The 22,500-nt window shown below is 42.0% G+C and overlaps 1 protein-coding gene and 1 long non-coding RNA gene across 5 annotated transcripts in view; both read left to right on the top strand.

The window, feature by feature from the left end:
• The window catches only part of nr4a2a (nuclear receptor subfamily 4, group A, member 2a), a 460,443-nt gene that overhangs the window by 328,989 nt on the left and 108,954 nt on the right, over window positions 1-22,500 (top strand). The window lies entirely within an intron of this gene.
• LOC133537731 (uncharacterized) lies at window positions 11,888-17,633 on the top strand. Its single transcript, XR_009802813.1, has 3 exons — window positions 11,888-11,971; window positions 16,311-16,395; window positions 17,529-17,633. It is a non-coding gene; the product is annotated as an uncharacterized LOC133537731 (long non-coding RNA).

The following is a 22,500-nucleotide window of genomic DNA, read 5'->3' as shown; positions in this document are numbered from 1 at the left end:
TCCAGTCCATAGTGGATCTAACATAATAGTGAGAGTCCAGTCCATAGTGGATCTAACATAATAGTGTGAGAGTCCAGTCCATAGTGGATCTAACATAATAGTGTGAAAGTCCAGTCCATAGTGGATCTAACATAATAGTGTGAGAGTCCAGTCCATAGTGGATCTAACATAATAGTGTGAGAGTCCAGTCCATAGTGGATCTAACATAATAGTGAGAGTCCAGTCCATAGTGGATCTAACATAATAGTGTGAGAGTCCAGTCCATAGTGGATCTAACATAATAGTGAGAGTCCAGTCCATAGTGGATCTAACATAATAGTGTGAGAGTCCAGTCCATAGTGGATCTAACATAATAGTGTGAGAGTCCAGTCCATAGTGGATCTAACATAATAGTGTGAGAGTCCAGTCCATAGTGGATCTAACATAATAGTGTGAGAGTCCAGTCCATAGTGGATCTAACATAATAGTGAGAGTCCAGTCCATAGTGGGGCTAGCAGGAGACCATCCCGAGCGGACACAGAGATGTCCCCAACCGATTCACAGGCGAGTGGTCCACCCCCGGGTCCCGACTCTGGACAGCCAGCACTTCATCCATGGCCACCAGACCTGTATCACCCCCTCCACAAGGGAGATTGGGGCAGAGCAGAAAAGAAAAGAAACGGCAGATCAACTTGGTCTAAAAAGGGGGGTCTATTTAAAGGGTGCGGTCCAGGGTTACGCCAAGGCAGACAGGGTTGGTACAGTTCTCACGTGGTGACCGTTTGATGTTAAGAGGTCAGTTCGCATCCCCGGTTCCTGAGATGGAACGAGCAGACTTGGGTCTTCGCAGGGTTTGCGTGTAGATGGTTTTGCTCGTAGTAGAGGAGTAGCTCATCGAGGGCTGAAGTGAGGTGTGTTTCTACCGCTTCAAACGTACTCTCTGGAGATGTTACACAGAGGCTGTCAGCGTGAATGAATCGTAATAATAATAAACAAATTATGATCCGCTTCCCGGATCATATTATGTTTAGATTTTGGAGTTTGTTTGTGCACTTCTCAATTTGTTTCCATGGTTGCTTATTGACGCGCACCTGTGTTTTCTGTTTGCTGTCTTTATTTAAACCTGCCTTCTCCGTTCAATCAATCAATCAATGTTTATTTATATAGCCCCAAATCACAAATGTCTCAAAGGACTGCACAAATCATTACGACTACAACATCCTCGGAAGAACCCACAAAAGGGCAAGGAAAACTCACACCCAGTGGGCAGGGAGAATTCACATCCAGTGGGACGCCAGTGACAATGCTGACTTTGAGAAACCTTGGAGAGGACTTCAGATGTGGGCAACCCCCCCCCTCTAGGGGACCGAAAGCAATGGATGTCGAGCGGGTCTAACATGATACTGTGAAAGTTCAATCCATAGTGGCTCCAAGACAGCAGCGAGAGTCCCATCCACAGGAAACCATCTCAAGCGGATCAGCAGCGTAGAGATGTCCCCAACCGATACAGGCGAGCGGTCCATCCTGGGTCCCGACGAGCGGTCCATCCTGGGTCTCGACTCTGGACAGCCAGTACTTCATCCATGGTCATCGGACCGGACCCCCTCCACAAGGGAGGGGGGGACATAGGAGAAAGAAAAGAAGCGGCAGATCAACTGGTCTAAAAAGGAGGTCTATTTAAAGGTTAGAGTATACAGATGAGTTTTAAGGTGAGACTTAAATGCTTCTACTGAGGTAGCATCTCGAACTGTTACCGGGAGGGCATTCCAGAGTACTGGAGCCCGAACGGAAAAAGCTCTATAGCCCGCAGACTTTTTTTGGGCTTTGGGAATCACTAATAAGCCGGAGTCCTTTGAACGCAGATTTCTTGCCGGGACATATGGTACAATACAATCGGCAAGATAGGATGGAGCTAGACCGTGTAGTATTTTATACGTAAGTAGTAAAACCTTAAAGTCACATCTTAAGTGCACAGGAAGCCAGTGCAGGTGAGCCAGTATAGGTATATATGTATGTATATATGTATATAAAGGTATATACAGTACAGGCGTAATGTGATCAAACTTTCTTGTTGTTGTCAAAAGTCTAGCAGCCGCATTTTGTACCAACTGTAATCTTTTAATGCTAGACATGGGGAGACCCGAAAATAATACGTTACAGTAGTCGAGGCGAGACGTAACAAACGCATGGATAATGATCTCGGCGTCTTTAGTGGACAAAATGGAGCGAATTTTAGTGATATTACGGAGATGAAAGAAGGCCGTTTTAGTAACGCTAAAACGTTCTTTCTTACTGGCTTCGTAGTTTGTGTTCTCAAAACTAGTAACGACTTTTGTTCCCAGTTCTACACTAGCTAGCTTCTACGCTAAGCCTTTGATCTTCTAGCTCCCATGCTAGGTCTTTTGTTTTGCCTTTTGTACTTTGAGCAAGTTTTTCTTTTTCATAGTCTGGTTTATTTTTAAATAAATCATTTGTTCTTACCTCCACGCTGTGTTCAAAGCCCGACTGCATCCTTGGGAGAACTAACCCGCATCACCATGCGACAAATAAATAAAGGCTTGTACTGTTTGTGGCAGTGACTTACCTTGCCACCAGGTGGCTTAACCATGACATGTTCAAAAACAAAGTAATAAAATAAGTTTAAATATTTTTCTTTTGGTCTATGCTTTCTATATGATTGTGGTGTGGTTACTGTATATTTGGACACATTTCATGGTCAAAATCGCGGAAATTCTGTGTTTCCTGGTAAATATAACGCGGCAGAGGAGAAGTGAGGCAGACACAGGTGGTGCCTCCACGGCTACACACATAGTGTATTGGGCGTGTGCGTGCGAGGGGGCGTGTGCTTGTTGCCACGGGGAAAGGGCAGGCCATGAGGCAGCAAACACCTGTGCCTCAAGGTAGGGGGCGATATATTATCAACTTGCAGTTGAATGCCTCTGCAGTACTCTGACTCGCCACACTGGGAGAAGTGGGGGCGCTCAATCTAGCAGACACATGTCTCTCCAGCGGAAGCCAGCCTTCTTTTCTTTCTTTTTTTAACTGTGTTTGTTAACAAACATGGCATTTTTATTACAGTAAGCCAACGTTTGTGGGTGTTTTTTGTCAGATGCAAAAATATTGTTTTATGACTTGGACCCACCCGTCGACCGGTGCTGAAGAAATGTACGGGGCCGACCTTCAGGTTGTACAGGTACGACCATATAATCTCACTAAAACACTAGTAACACAATAAGCGTGTGCGTGCGAGGGGGCGTGTGCTTGTTGCCACGGGGAAAGGGCAGGCCATGAGGCAGCAAGTACCTGTGCCTCAAGGTAGGGGGCGATAAATTGTCAACTTGCAGTTGAATGCCTCTGCAGTACTCTGACTCGCCACACTGGGAGAAGTGGGGGCGCTCAATCTAGCAGACACATGTCTCTCCAGGGGAAGCCAGCCTTCTTTTCTTTCTTTTTTTAACTGTGTTTGTTAACAAACATGGCATTTTTATTACAGTAAGCAAACATTTGTGGGTGTTTTTTGTCAGATGCAAAAATATTGTTTTATGACATGGACCCACCCGTCGACCGGTGCTGAAGAAAGGTAAGGGGCCGACCTTCAGGTTGTACAGGTACGACCATATAATCTCACTAAAACACTAGTAACACAATAAGCGTGTGCGTGCGAGGGGGCGTGTGCTTGTTGCCACGGGGAAAGGGCAGGCCATGAGGCAGCAAGTACCTGTGCCTCAAGGTAGGGGGCGATATATTGTCAACTTGCAATTGAATGCCTCTGCAGTACTCTGACTCGCCACACTGGGAGAAGTGGGGGCGCTCAATCTAGCAGACACATGTCTCTCCAAGGGAAGCCAGCCTTCTTTTCTTTCTTTTTTTAACTGTTTGTTCACAAACATGGCATTTTTATTACAGTAAGCCAACGTTTGTGGGTGTTTTTTGTCAGATGCAAAAATATTGTTTTATGACTTGGAACCACCTGTAGACTGGTGCTGAAGAAATGTACGGGGCCGACCTTCAGGTTGTACAGGTACGACCATATAATCTCACTAAAACACTAGTAACACAATAAGCGTGTGCGTGCGAGGGGGCGTGTGCTTGTTGCCACGGGGAAAGGGCAGGCCATGAGGCAGCAAGCGCCTGTGCCTCAAGGTAGGGGGCGATATATTATCAACTTGCAGTTGAATGCCTCTGCAGTACTCTGACTCGCCACACTGGGAGAAGTGGGGGCGCTCAATCTAGCAGACACATGTCTCTCCAAGGGAAGCCAGCCTTCTTTTCTTTCTTTTTTTAACTGTGTTTGTTAACAAACATGGCATTTTTATTACAGTAAGCAAACATTTGTGGGTGTTTTTTGTCGGATGCAAAAATATTGTTTTATGACTTGGAACCACCCGTCGACCGGTGCTGAAGAAAGGTACGGGGCCGACCTTCAGGTTGTAAAGGTACGACCATATAATCTCACTAAAACACTAGTAACACAATAAGCGTGTGCGTGCGAGGGGGCGTGTGCTTGTTGCCACGGGGAAAGGGCAGGCCATGAGGCAGCAAGGACCTGTGCCTCAAGGTAGGGGGCGATATATTGTCAACTTGCAGTTGAATGCCTCTGCAGTACTCTGACTCGCCACACTGGGAGAAGTGGGGGCGCTCAATCTAGCAGACACATGTCTCTCCAGAGGAAGCCAGCCTTCTTTTCTTTCTTTTTTTAACTGTGTTTGTTAACAAACATGGCATTTTTATTACAGTAAGCAAACATTTGTGGGTGTTTTTTGTCAGATGCAAAAATATTGTTTTATGACTTGGACCCACCCGTCGACTGGTGCTGAAGAAAGGTACGGGGCCGACCTTCAGGTTGTAAAGGTACGACCATATAATCTCACTAAAACACTAGTAACACAATAAGCAGATATGGGATTTTCCATTATTAATATTTGTCTAATAACATCTGAATCGCTCCCACTGTAGAGTCTTGTATTTTTCAGTTTTTTTCTAGTCCTTCACTCTTACTTTCCTCATCCACACATCTTTCATCCTCGCTCAAATTAATGGGGAAATCGTCGCTTTCTCGGTCCGAATCGCTCTTGCTGCTGGTGGCCATGATTGTAAACAATGTTCAGATGTGAGGAGCTCCACAACCCGTGATGTCATGCGCATATCGTCTGCTACTGCAAAAGCTTTTTTATCAGCGACCAAAAGTTGCGAAATTTATCGTGGATGTTCTCTACTAAACCCTTTCAGCAAAAATATGGCAATATCGCGAAATGATCAAGTATGACACATAGAATGGACCTGCTATCCCCGTTTAAATAAGAAAATCTCATTTCAGTAGGCCTTTAAGTAAAAAAACAAAGAAGAAGAAACACTCCAAAAGTATCCATGCCTCACCTGGTGTATAGTTCACCGCACGTCACTGGTTTGTGGCAAGCTAAAACCAGAAGTGCGGTGTATGGAGCTGAAGGGAACTACTCACCGTGCTCGAAATAAGCTCGGCAATTAAAATGGCAAAGACATGTGCGTCCGTATACGGGGGAGGATAATAAGTAATCATTCCTTTTAATAAACTTGCCTGTGCTCAGATGGCTCCGTGTTGTTTTGTGTGTTTACTCGACACTTGTCACTTCTGTCGTGTTTGTTTGCTCTTCGCTCTCACTGTTCCATTTTGGCAAGGGCTCAGCGTTATTGCGTTTTGACTGGGGGGAGAGGCAGCTGGTTCAATAAGACGGAAAGGGGGGAGCGGAGCAAGCGCTATTCCCAAATCGGTTTCCGCTAAGGTTGCGGGAAGCGGAGCGGCAGGGAGCAGGCCCCGCTTCCACCCGCGGTCCCCGTTCCCCTTGCTCTCTCCTCCGTTCATGCAGATGGCACAAGACTCCCGGATATCACCGGAGGTGATCTAATCCCTCCTCTGCTCCCTCCAGAAAGGAGCAGTATTAGCGGCCATATGTCAACCAGATTTGTCAGATTATTCATTACAATTAATTGCTGTTCTACTTAAGGCCTCTGAGGCTGTGAATTGCTCCAAAATCTATTGCAAACACCAAAATTATGAGTAAAAGACTTTGGCCCTGTCATTCAAATTTCACGCTGACCTTTAGCGGAGCTTGGCTTTTCAGTGGGAGTGGAGGAGAGAGAGCCTTTCTAATTGGTCTTCCTTCACTCAGTTTATTTTATTTATTTATTTTCCAATCCGCAGGTAGAGCGTCTGCCGCGATTGACAGGGACTACAGGAAAGAGCGCGGCGCTCGTCCGGAGTTATTACACCCCCCTTGTTTGGAGTTTCACCTAAATATTCCCGTTTATTGGTTGGATTTTCAAATGAGCAAATTGCTTTTCTTATTGTGGAAATGTAGCAGCCACAATAAGCTCTCGCCAGTGTCAACTGAATTTGAATGTGGACCCCTTTTTTTTTTTTTTTTCCTTCCAAAGGCTGGCTGCAAGGCTGGAGCCTAATAGCCACCTGAATTAATGTGCTGTCCAAGGATATGAGCCATAATACTTTGGTGATTAATGTTGCACCGCCACTCCGCTTCCATAGTTAGGGCTAACACTGCAGAGATAAACTTATTCACTACCGACACGTCGCATTCAGGGACTCAATTTTTTTTTTTTTTAACACCTTTTTGTGAATCCCACATATTAATCACACTTTTGAATTTAGATTAATCGTAATAATCGCGAATAAAGTAGGACCTACGACGATTTTATCCTACAAACCCCAAAACCTGTGAAGTTGGCACGTGGCATAAATCCTAAATAAAAACTAAGGCTCAGCAATGATTAAAATTTTTAATCGAAGTTAATCGCACTATTTCTCTGATTAATCGCGATTAACTGCATTGTATACGCAAAGCCCAATAATGAATTCCAAAGTAGTGTGTAGTGCACCTTTATTGGAATATTCTCCCACATGAACAAAAGCGCCAAAACGTTTGTTGTGCAAACACAATTTAAATCAGTCCTTGTTAAACAGTAGCAGTTAAATAGCATATTTTATGAAAATCAACTTCAAAAATGTAAATACAAACATTTAAGCTTATTACTACCACTGCCAGGGTATTTAAGTTATCCTGTTTGTTATGGAAAATAAATATAATCTACATACAAATCTCTGAGCCACAATCATAACATCTGAACAGGCAATTTCTGAGGTAACAGCAGAAACATTTTTTTTTAATCAGGGATCTTATGTTTAAAAAACCTATATTATAGGTAGTGGGCTGTTTTAGGGAATTTTGGATCAAATTATCCGTAGTAGCAATATTAATAATGTTGTGTTTATTCTGCGTAGTGCACTTAAAATAATTATAACCAATTGATATGATGGGAATTTTCCGATTGTTTGCTTGGTGCTTTGATAAACTGAACGCATCATATACATGGTACTATATTGTGATGGTACGCGCCAGGGAATAAAAGAACTGCCCTACCCAGCATGCAACAGGAGTGACGAGCATGCGCGGTAGCCCGGTATAGGTTGTGTGTCGCCATGACGGCATCTTGTATGTTGTGATATGCACGCTCTGAAAGCAAACGTTAAGAAGTCAGCCAACACTCCTCGTCTGCATTATTGATAAATAGACAGACAACACATATACTCCGCTGCTTCACAGGCCGCTGGATGTAGCCGGCAAAGTATTCCCATGCTAGCTAGCCGGTCTAGCAAGCACGCCTCATTCAGTCCAAAACGGCCCGATCTATCCACATTCAGAATTGTCTGGCGGTCGTAAGTGATCCCGGAGTGACCACGCTGTAAGCCAGCCAGGACATTTGCAGAATTGTCCGGTATTTTTGCCAAATGTTCCATCTTTACCAAGAGCCCCTCGACGCCATCTTGTTAAGAAAAGGCGTTAACAAAATAAAAGCATGTAAACAACATACGCAAATGTGCGATAAAATAATTGTCGGCGTTAATAGATTGATGAGTTAACTCATAATTAACGCATTAATTTGCCCACCCCTAATAAAAACAGAATACAATGATTTGCAAATCCTTTTCAACCTATATTCAATTGAAAGACTGCAAAAGACAAGAAGATACTGAAAGCCACTACTACCCGCCACGCAGTCTGATAGTTTATATATCAATGATGAAATATTAACATTGCAACACATGCCAATACGTCTTTTTTAGTTTACTAGATTACAATTTTAAATTTCCCTGGAGTTTCGTCTTGGAAACGTCGTGTAATGATGACGTGTACGCGTGACGTCACAGGGTTTTAGGAAGTGTGAGCGCTACGCACACACACAGCTAAAAGTCGTCTGCTTTAACGGCATAATTACACAGTATTCTGGACATCTGTGTTGCTGAATCTTTTGCAATTTGTTCAATTAATAATGGAGAAGTCACAGTAGCAAGATGGAGTTGGGAAGCTTTAGCCTTTAGCCACACAAACACACGGTGATTCCTTGTTTAAAATTCCCGGGGATGAAAATTTACTATGGATCAGAGGGCGGTCAAGCAGACATGGATCCAGACCACAATGAGAAAATTGTGGTTAAAAAGTCAGTTCTTACCGGATAAAAGCTGAGCTTGTGCCGTCCATAGCTGCTGTCAACTCACCTGAGACACTGCGGGTCAACACCCGGCCGTGGAGACACCCTTCCGACTATCAGGTACTATTAAACTCACTAAAACACTAGCAACACAATAGAAAGATAAGGGGTTTTCCAGAATTATCCTAGTAAATGTCTTTAAAAACATCGGAATACGTCCCAATGCTATCGCGATTTTATTTTTCTAGTTCGTCGCTATCAATATCCTCAAACACAAATCTTTCATCCTCGCTCAAATTAATGGGGAAATTGTCGTTTTCTCGGTCCGAATAACTGTTTTTGTTGGCGACTCCCATTAAAATCAATGTGAATATGTGAGGAGCCGTCAACATGTGACGTCATCGTCTGCTACTTCCGGGAAAGGCGAGGCTTTTTCAGGAAGTATCAAAATGGGCGAACTTTATCGTCGATTTTCTCTACTAAATCCTTTCAGCGAAAATATGGCAATATCGCGAAATGATCAAGTAAATAGACCTCCTTTTTAGACCAGTTGATCTGCCGCTTCTTTTCTTTCCCCTATGTCCCCCCCCCCCCTCCCTTGTGGAGGGGGTCCGGTCCGATGACCATGGATGAAGTACTGGCTGTCCAGAGTCGAGACCCAGGATGGACCGCTCGTCGGGGCCCAGGATGGACCGCTCGCCTGTGTATCGGTTGGGGACATCTCTACGCTGCTGATCCGCCTCCGCTTGGGATGGTTTCCTGTGGACGGGACTCTCGCTGCTGTCTTGGATCCGCTTTGGACTGAACTCTCGCGGCTGTGTTGGACCCACTATGGATTGAACTTTCACAGTATCATGTTAGACCCGCTCGACATCCATTGCTTTCGATCCGGGGGGGGGGGTTGCCCACATTTGAGGTCCTCTCCAAGGTTTCTCATAGTCAGCATTGTCACTGGTGTCCCACTGGGTGTGAGTTTTCCTTGCCCTTATGTGGGTTCTTCCGAGGATGTCGTAGTCGTAATGGTTTGTGCAGTCCTTTGAGACATTTTTGATTTAGGGCTATATAAATAAACATTGATTAATTGATTGATTGAAGTATGACACATAGAGTGAACCTGCTATCCCCGTTTAAATAAGAAAATCTCATTTCAGTTGGCCTTTAACGCTCCAACTGGAAAACGTTATTTTTTGCAATTATTATCTGCTTTGGAATTTACAAATAAATAAATGTACTGTGTGCTATTACATAATTGTCAGAACGTGGACCTTGGGGTTTGTTTTTCCGGAATGCAAAGGAAAGTTGGAGCGGGCAAGGCGTGAAGGTAAAGACATACCGTATTTCCTTGAATAATAATTCAAGGAATAATAATAATTTAAAACTTCTTCTCACTCCTGCGCTTACCAAAGCCATGTGGTAAAATTAAGCATGCGCTAATTATTTTAAAACCTCTTCTCACTCCGGCACTTACCAAAGGCATGCCGTAAAAATGTGAGTGTGATGTAAGGATACCATCATGAAAAGCATATCTAATAAATAAAAAAAAACGTTAGTATTGTCTTACCTTTACTTATAAATATAGTCCATGCCAGCTGGGGATAGGCCCCTCCCACCTCCAAAAACATGCACTTGGGGATTGGCCCCTCCCACCTCCAAAAACATGCACTTGGGGATTGGCCACTCCCACCTCCAAAGACATGCACCTGGTGATCGGCCCCTCCCACCTCAAAAGACACGCACCTGGGAATAGGCCCCTCTCACTTCCAAAGACAAGCACCTGGGGATAGGCCCCTCCCACCTCCAAAGACATGCACCTGGGGATAGGCCCCTCCCACTTCCAAAGACAAGCACCTTGGGATAGGCCCCTCCCACCTCCAAAGACATGCACTTGGGGATAGGCCGCTCCCACCTCCAAAGATTTACACCTGGGGATAGGCCCCTCCCACCTCCAAAGACATGCACCTGGGGATAGGCCCCTCCCACTTCCAAAGACAAGCACCTTGGGATAGGCCCCTCCCACTTCCAAAGACAAGCACCTTGGGATAGGCCCCTCCCACCTCCAAAGACATGCACTTGGGGATAGGCCGCTCCCACCTCCAAAGATTTACACCTGGGGATCGGCCCCTTCCACCTCCAAAGACATGCACCTGGGAATAAGCCCCTCCCACATCCAAATACATGCACCTGGGGATAGGCCCCTCCCACCTCCAAAGACATGCACCTAGGCCCCTCAACCTCCAAAGACATGCACCTGGGGATAGGCCCCTCCCACTTCCAAAGACAAGCACCTGGGAATAGGCCCCTCCCACATCCAAAGACATGCACCTGGGGATAGGCCCCTCCCACCTCCAAAGACATGCACCTAGGCCCCTCAACCTCCAAAGACATGCACCTGGGGGTAGGCCCCTCCCACTTCCAAAGACAAGCACCTTGGGATAGGCCGCTCCTACCTCCAAAGACATCCACCTGGGGATAGGCCCCTCCCACCTCCAAAGACAATCACCTGGGGATAGGCCCCTCCCTCCGCCAAAGACATGCACCTGGGGATAGGCCCCTCCCACCTCCAAAGACATGCACTTGGGGATAGGCCGCTCCCACCTCCAAAGATTTACACCTGGGGATCGGCCCCTTCCACCTCCAGAGACATGCACCTGGGAATAGGCCCCTCCCACATCCAAAGACATGCACCTGGGGATAGGCCCCTCCCACCTCCAAAGACATGCACCTAGGCCCCTCAACCTCCGAAGACATGCACCTGGGGGCAGGCCCCTCCCACTTCCAAAGACAAGCACCTGGGGATAGGCCCCTCCCACCTCCAAAGACATGCACCTAGGCCCCTCAACCTCCAAAGACATGCACCTGGGGGTAGGCCCCTCCCACTTCCAAAGACAAGCACCTTGGGATAGGCCGCTCCTACCTCCAAAGACATCCACCTGGGGATAGGCCCCTCCCACCTCCAAAGACAATCACCTGGGGATAGGCCCCTCCCTCCTCCAAAGACATGCACCTGGGGATAGGCCCCTCCCTCCTCCAAAGACATGCACCTGGGTATAGGCCCCTCAACCTCCAAAGACATGCACCTGGGAATAGGCTCCTCCCACCTCCAAAGACATGCACCTGGGGATCGGCCCCTCCCACCTCCAAACACATGCACCTGGGAATAGGCCCCTCCCACCTCCAAAGACATACACCTGGGGATAGGTTGCTTGGCAACACTAAATGGTCCGTAATGTGTGAATGTTGTCTATCTGTGTTGGCCCTGGGATGAGATAGTGACTTGTCCAGGGTGTACACTGCCTTCCGCCTGATTGCAGCTGAGATAGGCTCCAGCAACCCCCTCCCCGCTCCTCTGAACGGGACAAGCGGCAGGAAATGGATGGATGGACAACAAATACCCCCTGTGAGTTGGTATGATCCGACGTTGTCAGCAATGACGTCGTCAACCTCGCAAAATCCGGAAGTACCTGCCGGCCCCGCCCCAAACATTTCTGAAGATGAGCAGCCACCACTTGTAAGTAACAGTTAACTTTTATACATTTAACTCATACAAAATGAAAGCAGTACTCCTATAAATGTCAGCAAACTAATAACATAATAACGTGAATTAGACCTGTTGAGTACCAAGTCCACCCTCAATGTCACAAGTTTCTATGCGGAGTGACGCTAACTCCATTTTTTTTTTTTTTTTAAATGATTAAAACCCCCTAAGTTTTTCTCATGGTACATCCATATCTAAGTCAGATTAAATATCTCAAATAAGGGTGATATTTGTTAATTTTCTGTCCGACAAGATAATTATTCTCACGAATCAGATTTTATAAACAGTCTTTTACTTGTTTTAAGGGTTTTGGTCCTTAATTAGGTGTGTTGTTTACCAGCCCGCCACACATTCTGTCAATGCTATTTCAAAAATAAAAAAAAGTGGAATGAGGTGAAATCTAACTTTTAAAAAGTTGCAATGTTGACACAAAGCTGTTTTTTTTCTTCTTTGGTCTATCTTTATTTTTTTATTTTTTTTTGCCATTGCTAAAAAAAACCCCCAAAAAACAATGTTATAATGAATTATTGACCTATTTAATGCTCCAATTATTTCAAATATTTTTATGTGGAAAATATTGCATATATTGTGTGGTTGCCATACAAAAACAACAGCATTTTGTTTGACAAAAGAGCATAAAACTAACAAAATCATAGTCCATCCATCCATCTTCTTCCGCTTATCCGAGGTCGGGTTGCGGGGGTAGCAGCCTAAGCAGGGAAGCCCAGACTTCTCTCTCCCCAGCCACTTCGTCTAGCTCAGGGGTGCCCATTATGTCGATCGTGAGCTACCAGTCGACCGCGGGGGGTGTGTCAGTCGATCTCCAGCCAGGCTTTTAAAAAAAATAGACCTAAAAATTTGTGATCATCAATCTTCACCAAGACGTCACTTAAATGACATTCACGGTACCGGAGGGTCTTGTGAGATGACGCTGGCTGCTGCAAGATCATTATTATGAAAATATGACCGAGAGGAAGGCGAGAAACACTTTCTATTTCAACAGACTCTCGCGCCGTACCTTCCGTCAAAACTCTAAAGGCCGACTGCACATTTCCTATCTTCACAATAAAAGCCCTGCTTCATGCTGCCTGCGCTAACTAAATACAGAGTCTCGGAAAACTGGCGTGCACAAGCGATCCCTCAGAAAGCTGGCGTGCACATCACTTGCTTTCCGAGACTCTTATTTTGTTAGCGCAGGCAGCATGAAGCAGGGCTTTTATTGTGAAGATAGGAAATGTGCAGTCGGCCTTTAGAGTTTTGACGGAAGGGACGGCGCGAAAGTCTGTTGAAATAAAAAGTGTTTCTCGCCTTCCTCTCTGTCATTTTTTCATAATAATGAACTGGCAGCAGCCAGCGTCATCTCACAAGACCCTCGGGTGCCGTGAATGTCAATCAAGCAAGCTACGGAATTTGCCGCCAATGTTTTTCTTGTAAAGTGTATGGAAGCTGGATGAATTAGATGCCAAAAACCAACCACTTTCATGTGGTATTGTACAGAAAGGACAACTTGTTTTCTCCTCCATTTGAAAATGTGGGCGTTATCATCATTACTGTCTGATTCCAATCAATGCAAGTCATCAGAATCAGGTAATACACCAACTTATATTCTTGTCTTTGTGAAAGAAAGACATCTATATGTGTTACACATGCTTGTATTATCATTAAACACATTTAACTTGTTTACAAAAATGTCTCTTTCATAAATAAATAAATATAAATGATATATATAAATGAGGTAGATCCCCTCGAGTTGGTCAATTGAAAAGTAGCTCGCCTGCAGAAAAAGTGTGGGCACCCCTGGTCTAGCTCTTCCCGAGGGATCCCGAGGCGTTCCCAGGCCAGCCGGGAGACACAGTTTTCCCAACGTGTCCTGGGTCTTCCCAGTGGCCTCCTACCGGTTGGACGTGCCCTAAACACCTCACTTGGGAGGCGTTCGGGTGGCATCCTGACCAGATGCCCGAACTAACTCATCTGGCTCCTCTCCATGTGGAGGAGCAGCGGCTTTACTTTGAGTTCCTCCCGGATGGCAGAGCTTCTCACCCTATCTCTAAGGGAGAGACAGGAAACTCATTTGGGCCGCTTGTACCCGTGATCTTGTCCTTTCGGTCATGACCCAAAGCTCATGACCATAGGTGAGGATGGGAACAAAATCATAGTTCAAACTTAAAATGGACAGATATATCTGAAGTTGATCTCGTAACTTAAGTGTTGAAAATGAAAAAAAAAAACCTGATAAAAATGTATCACTTCTGGATCCCAAATATATTTAACTGGATTTTATTTATCTTTTTACTGTGATTACTCAAAAATAATAATTAAAATCAATGGTGTCCTGCATTATTGTTTTGTTTAAGTCTATAATTTCTTCACATGAACATTGCTTTCTGAATGTTTTGGGCAGTGGGAGAAATACTGCATAAGTTGTCTTTGACAGAAAAGGCATTTTTTAAACATTATATCAACCTGACGTTGATATACTGTAAAGATTTACTGTAAGTGTTAAATAAAATAAATAAATAATAATTTGACTTGTTTTAGGGAGCCCTAAAAAAAAAAAAAAAAAAGAATCCATATATTTTATAATGGTTTGAAAATGAAAAATATCAAAATGGCTCCCCCATGCTTTAATTTTTCCGTGCGCGGCCCTCTGTGGAAAAAGTTTGGACAACCCTGTCCTAAATTATTTCAGTAAGATATTACAGCTTGTTGTGAAATGAATTATATTTATATAGCGCTTTTCTCTAGTGACTCAAAGCGCTTTTACATAGTGAAACCCAATATCTAAGTTACATTTAAAGCAGTGTGGGTGGCACTGGGAGCAGGTGGGTATATTGTCTTTATTGGTTTTATATTTATTTATTTTTTGTTTTTGTCCAGTCATTGGTGGAGCATAATATATATATATATATATATATATATATATATATATATAGATAGATAGATAGTACTTTATTGATTCCTTCAGGAGAGTTCCTTCAGGAAAATTAAAATTCCAGCAGCAGTGTACAGAGTTGAGATCAATTTAAAGAAAAAAAAGTAAAAAGTAAATAATGGGGGTTTAAATGGAAACAAAATAGAGAAATATTACAAAAAGAATAAAAACAATGGGAATAACAATATAACAGTAAAATAAGACTATAACAAGACAAAGTAGGCAGTAGTGACCATGTTATGAAAAAGAAAAAGTATATATATATATATATATATATATACTTTTTTTATTTTATTTTATTTATTTATTTATTTTTATTTTTTTACAATTGTTTTTAACATGGCTGTGCAGCACTTTGGAAACGTTATTGTTGTTTAAATGTGCTATATAAATAAAGTGGATTGGATTGGATTGCCCAAGGACACAATGGCAGTGACTAGGATGGCGGGAGCGGGAATCGAACCTGCAACCCTTTAAGTTGCTGGCACGGGCACTCTGCCAACCGAGCCATGCCGCCCCATGCTGAGATTTGATGACCTATATTGAGTAAAACATGCTTGAATCTGGAATATAAAGTGTTGCAAAGCTGTGTCATCAACACTCACAAGTATAAAACTATTTTTTTTAAAGTAATACTTTTTTACTTCAAGGATAAAAGAAAAAATCATGATGCAGAGTACATATCATTATGCCAAGATAATGGCACTAGCATTTACTTAATTTAGGGATACTTTTCAACATATTGAGCAAAATTTTTATTTTTTTCTACCAAGAAAAGTGCACTTGTTATTAGTTAGAATATACTTAAAGGCCTACTGAAATTAGATTTTTTTATTTAAACGGGGATAGCAGGTCCATTCTATGTGTCATACTTGATCATTTCGCGATATTGCCATATTTTTGCTGAAAGGATTTAGTAGAGAACATCCACGATAAAGTTCGCAACTTTTGGTCGCTAATAAAAAAGCCTTGCCTGTACCGGAAGTAGCAGACGATGTGTGATTGACGTCACGGGTTGTGGAGCTTCTCTCATCTGAACATTGTTTACAATCATGGCCACCAGCAGCGAGAGCGATTCGGTCCAATAAAGCAAACATTTCCGCATTAATTTGAGCGAGGATGAAAGATTCGTGGATGAGGAAAGTGACAGTGAAGGACTAGAAAAAAAAAAGAAAAAAGATGAGGGCAGTGGGAGCGATTCAGATGTTATTAGACACATTTACTAGGATAATTCTGGAAAATCCCTTATCTGCTTATTGTGATACTATTGTTTTAGTGAGATTATATAGTCGTACCTGAAAGTCAGAGGGGTGTGGCCACAGGTGTGGTGACCGCCAGTGTCTCCGAGGGGCTGAGATTTTTTTTTTCTCCCCTCCACAGAGTAAGCATCCGACGGCCGGTGGGAGGAGGCAAGAGAGTCCACAGCTGCAGGAGGAACGACACAAACTCTCCGCTCATGTCTACGGTAAGAGACGACTGTAAACAAGGAAACACCGGCTGTGTTTGCGTTGCTAAAGGCAGCTGCAATACACTGCTTCCCACCTACATCTTTCTTCTTTGTTGTCTCCATTATTAATTGAACAAATTGCAAAAGATTCAGCAACACAGATGTCCAGAATACTGTGTAATTATGCGATTAAAGTAGACTCCTTATAGCTGGGATCGGGCTGGAAAAAAATGTCCGCTACAATCCGAGACATCACGCGCATGCGTCATAATACCGACGTTTTCAACAGGATACTTCGCGCGAAATTTAAAATTGCAATTTAGTAAACTAAAAAGGCCGTATTGGCATGTGTTGCAATGTTAATATTTCATCATTGATTTACAAAATATCAGAATTCGTCGTCGGTAGTAGTGGCTTTCAGTAGGCCTTTAAGGGTTTCAGTTCTAAATGATCTCAGTAAGATATTACAGCTTGTTGCTGAGATTTGATGACCTATATTGAGTAAAACATGCTTGAAACTAGAATATCAAGTGTTGCAAAGCTGTGTCATCAACACAGCTACTTTTTTAAGGAAATACCTTTTTACTTCAAGGATAAACAAACAAAAATCATGATGCAGAGTCCATATCATTATGTCAGGATAATGGCACTGGCATTTACTTAATTTAAGGATATTTTTCAGCATTTTGAGCAAAAAGGTATCTTTTTTTTTTCTACCAAGAAAAGTGCACTTGTTATTAGTGAGAATATACTTATTTTAAGATATTTGTGGGGTTTGTTGAAGTTAGCTAATTTTACTTGTTTTGGAATGTCTTGACAAGACAATTTTTCTTGTTCTATTGGCAGAATATTTTGCATAGTTCAAATAAAATACCCCTCATTTTTGTATTTTTTTTCTAGTTTTTGGCAGGCATTTTCGATAATTCTTTCAAATTCTGTGTGAAAATAGCATTGTTTGGTGGGAAGATGCTATGATTTGATTGATTGATTGAGACTTTTATTAGTAGGTTGCACAGTACAGTACATATTCCGTACAATTGACCACTAAATGGTAACACCCAAATAAGTTTTTCAACTTGTTTTTAGTCGGGGTCCATGTTAATCAATTCATGGTAAAACCAAAACATGAACTTGCCTCCATTCTTCTATAGGTGACAACAGCAAGCTGATGCAGCCTGGCCCACATTTTGGAGCTTAAGGTGAGTCTAGCACTGCAAGAACTGCAATCTAAGTAAGATTAAATACCTCAAATAAGGTTGATATTTGCTTATTTTCTGTCTGATAAGAAAATTATTCTCACTAAGCAGATTTTATGTTAGTGTTTTACTTGTTTTAAGGGTTTTGGTTCTCAATGATCTCAGTAAGATATTATCAATCATCAATCAATGTTTACTTATATAGCCCTAAATCACTAGTGTCTCAAAGGGCTGCACAAACCACCACGACATCCTCGGTAGGCCCACATAAGGGCAAGGAAAACTCACACCCAGTGGGACATCGGTGACAATGATGACTATGAGAACCTTAGAGAGACTATGAGAACCTTGGAGAGGAGGAAAGCAATGGATGTCGAGCGGGTCTAACATGATACTGTGAAAGTTCAATCCACAATGGATACAACACAGTCGCGAGAGTCCAGTCCAAAGCGGATCCAACACAGCAGCGAGAGTCCCGTTCACAGCGGAGCCAGCAGGAAACCATCCCAAGCGTAGGCGGACCAGCAGCGCAGAGATGTCCCCAGCCGATACACAGGCAAGCAGTACATGGCCACCGGATCGGACCGGACCCCCTCCACACGGGAGAGTGGGACATAGAAGAAAAAGAAAAGAAACGGCAGATCAACTGGTCTAAAAAGGGAGTCTATTTAAAGGCTAGAGTATACAAATGAGTTTTAAGGTGAGACTTAAATGCTTCTACTGAGGTGGTATCGCGAACTGTTACCGGGAGGGTATTCCAGAGTACTGGAGCCCGAACACAAAATGCTCTATAGCCCGCAGACTTTTTTTGGGCTTTGGGAATCACTAATAAGCCGGAATCCTTTGAACGCAGATTTCTTGCCGGGACATATGGTACAATACAATCGGCAAGATAAGATGGAACTAGACCGTGTAGTATTTTATACGTAAGTAGTAAAACCTTAAAGTCACATCTTAAGTGCACAGGAAGCCAGTGCAGGTGAGCCAGTATAGGTATGTATGTATGTATATATGTATATAAAGGTATATACAGTATAAGTATATATGTATGTATATATGTATATAAAGGTATATACAGTATAGGTATATATGTATGTATATATGTATATAAAGGTATATACAGTACAGGCGTAATTTGATCAAACTTTCTTGTTCTTGTCAAAAGTCTAGCAGCCGCATTTTGTACCAACTGTAATCTTTTAATGCTAGACATGGGGAGACCCGAAAATAATACGTTACAGTAGTCGAGGCGAGACGTAACAAACGCATGGATAATGATCTCAGCGTCTTTAGTGGACAGAATGGAGCGAATTTTAGCGATGTTACGGAGATGAAAGAAGGCCGTTTTAGTAACGCTTTTAATGTGGGCCTCAAAGGAGAGAGTTGGGTCGAAGATAATACCCAGATTCTTTACCGTGTCGCCTTGTTTAATTGTTTGGTTGTCAAATGTTAGAGTTGTATTATTAAATAGAGTTCGGTGTCTAGCAGGACCGATAATCAGCATTTCCGTTTTTTTGGCATTGAGTTGCAAAAAGTTAGCGGACATCCATTGTTTAATTTCATTAAGACACGCCTCCAGCTGACTACAATCCGGCGTGTTGGTCAGCTTTAGGGGCATGTAGAGTTGGGTGTCATCAGCATAACAGTGAAAGCTAACACCGTATTTGCGTATGATGTCACCTTTTTATTACAGATTAGTGCTGAGATTTTATGACCTATATTGAGTAAAACATGCTTGGAACTGTATTATCAACTGATGCAAAGCTGCGTCATCAACACAAGTATAAAACAACTTTTTTAAAGTAATAATTCTTTAATTCAAGCATGAAAAAAAAAAAAAAAAATTGCATATCATTATGTCAAGATAATGGCACTAGTATTTGCTCAATTTACCTTAAAAGGTTGTTAAACCTTAGCAATTACTCTAGAATTCAGCGGCACATGTCCTGACGAAGACCAGAAGTCGGGCTCACATTACACCAGTTTTAAAATCTCTGCATTGGCTCCCCGTGTGATTCAGGATCAATGTTAAGGTTCTTCTTATGGTTTATAAATGTCATCATGGTATTGGGCCTTCTTATATTTCAGATATGTATGTTTTTAATGATAATAATAGATTATATTTGTAAAAAAGCAGTTTCCATTGAGCAAACAACCTCAAAGTGCTACATGGTATTAAAAAATGAATGAAAAGATAACAACAATAAAAACTAGAACTAACACGAATATGTCTAAAAAAAAGGCATTTTTAAATAGAAGGGGTTTTAAGCCTTTTTTAAAAGCATCCACATTCTGTGGTGCCCTCAGGTGGTCAGGGAGAACGTTCCATTGTTCGTAGCTTTGTCGTGTGGAGGATTTGGGGGTGAGCAGTTCTTTGAGGTAGAGGGGGGCATTTCCAAGGAGGCACTGGTGGGTTAGTAGGGAGACTTGTCGGGATGGCATCTTTCCACATTTATGGCCCCCGTCTATGGAATAGCTTGCCGGAGGACCTCAGGGCTGCGGGTCGAGGACGTTCATGTTTTTAAGAGCAGGCTTAAGACCAGCCTTTTACCTGGTATTAATTAATTCTTTATCTCTACTCATGGTTCTTAGTTTTATTATTTTTATTTTCCAACGTTCCTCAGATGAGCCATCAGCCTTTAAGGGTTATGGGCCGTGCTTGTGGCGGTGCTTTTGTGTCAGGTGGCCATGGTCTGATGACCTCCTGTGATAGTGTTTACTCACATGTCTCCTCTGTACTCAGACATGCAATCACGTGTCCATATTTGTGTAAGTTGTTGTATCTGGGTCCGTATGTGATAATGGGGGGGGGTATGGGTCACTGGGGTATTGTTTGTAACTTTGTGTAACTTATGTATGAAAATCGCTTTATTAATTGATTGATCGATTAATTAATTGAGAAGTGTATTGACATCTTAAAAAATGTAATCCATGTAATGCTTTAAAATGTCAAATGGATGGCACAAAAAGCCAAACGGCTTGTTTCCATTGTGGACCATTAAATATTCATCACATTTGATATATTCGATAATAAAAGATGTATAACCTGTAACATGTATACAAAAAAAATATGTTTAAATAATGATTTAAATAGTGATTTGAAAAACAATATATACAGTACAAACATATATATTCTACGATCTTTAAGTCTTTAGTCTTCTCCTATTGCTATTGTTTTCTAACCGTGCCTTCAAATGTATTCAACATCAGATATTTCACTTGTGCTACTTAAGTCTTTTTATTTTTTTAAGAAAATAAAGTAACGACAACAAATCGGATCATTCTGTTAACCCAAATCAAGCTTGAAGTTGGGCCCGTTCTAATACTAATCAAATAATATGGATAATTAATTCGCTGGTCTTGAATTTGAAACATAGGGTTTGCATTTACCACATGCTAATATGTCCACAAAAGGTACAAAAAGAGACAGAGCAGGATTTGTTTTTTATTTTAACAAATCACCATTACTAACTATACTTGCCCGGCGTGCATTCTTTGATCTGTAAGTCTTTAGTCTGCTTCTTTTTGCTATTGTTTTGTAACCATACCTTCAAATGTACTCACCATCAGATATTTCACGTGTGATACTTCAGTTTTTTTTTTAAAGAAAATTAAGTAACGACAACAAATCGGATCATTCTGTTAGCCCAAATCAGGCTTGAAGTCTGGCCGGTTCTAATACTAATCAAATATCCGAGATAATTAATTCGCGGACTCGGACTTTGACACATAGAGTTTGCAATTACCACATGCTAATATGTCCACAAAAGGTACAAAAAAGGCAGAGAAATGTTTTTTAATTAATTAATTATTTTATTTTTTTTCTTAAAGCACCATGCATACTACGATCTTTAAGTCTTTAGTCTGCTTCTTTTTCCTATTGTTTTGTAACCATACCTTCAAATGTACTCACCATCAGATATTTCACATGTGCTACTTAAGTATTTTGTTTTATTTTTTAACAAAATAAAGTAACGACAACAAATCGGATCATTCTGTTAGCCCAAATCAGGCTTGAAGTCTGGCCGGTTCTAATACTAATCAAATATCAAAGATAATTAATTCACGGACTTGGACTTTGACACATAGGGTTTGCATTTACCACATGCTAATATGTCCACAAAAGGTACAAAAAGAGACAAAGCAGGATTTTTTATTTATTTTAACAAATCACCATTACTAACTATACTTCCTGGCATACATTCTTTGATCTGTAAGTCTTTAGTCTGCTTCTTTTTGCTATTGTGTTGTAACCATACCCTCAAATGTATTCAACATCAGATATTTCACTTGTGCTACTTAAGTATTTTTTTTTAAGAAAATTAAGTATCGACAACAAATCGGATCATTCTGTTAGCCCAAATCAGGCTTGAAGTCTGGCCGGTTCTAATACTAATCAAATATCAAAGATAATTCATTTGTGGACTTGGACTTTGACACATAGGGTTTGCAATTACCACATGCTAATATGTCCACAAAAGGTACAAAAAGAGTCAGAGCAGGATTTTTTTATTTATTTTAACAAATCACCATTACTAACTATACTTGCCTGGCTTGCATTCTTTGATCTTTAAGTCTTTAGTCTGCTTCTTTTTGCTATTATTTTGTAACCATACCCTCAAATGTATTCAACATCAGATATTTCACTTGTGCTACTTAAGTATTTTGTTTTATTTTTTAACAAAATAAAGTAACGACAACAAATCGGATCATTCTGTTAGCCCAAATCAGGCTTTTGAAGTCTGGCCGGTTCTAATACTAATCAAATCCATCCATCCATCCATTTTCTACCGCTTATTCCCTTTTTGAGGTCGCGGGGGGCGCTGGTGCCTATCTCAGCTACAATCGGGCGGAAGTCGGGGTACACCCTGGACAAGTCGCCACCTCATCGCAGGGCCAACACAGATAGACAGACAACATTCAAACT

This window comes from Nerophis ophidion, linkage group LG19 (genome assembly GCF_033978795.1).
Source record: "Nerophis ophidion isolate RoL-2023_Sa linkage group LG19, RoL_Noph_v1.0, whole genome shotgun sequence".
NCBI lineage: Eukaryota > Metazoa > Chordata > Actinopteri > Syngnathiformes > Syngnathidae > Nerophis > Nerophis ophidion.
This window is presented reverse-complemented; position numbering and strand designations above follow the sequence as displayed.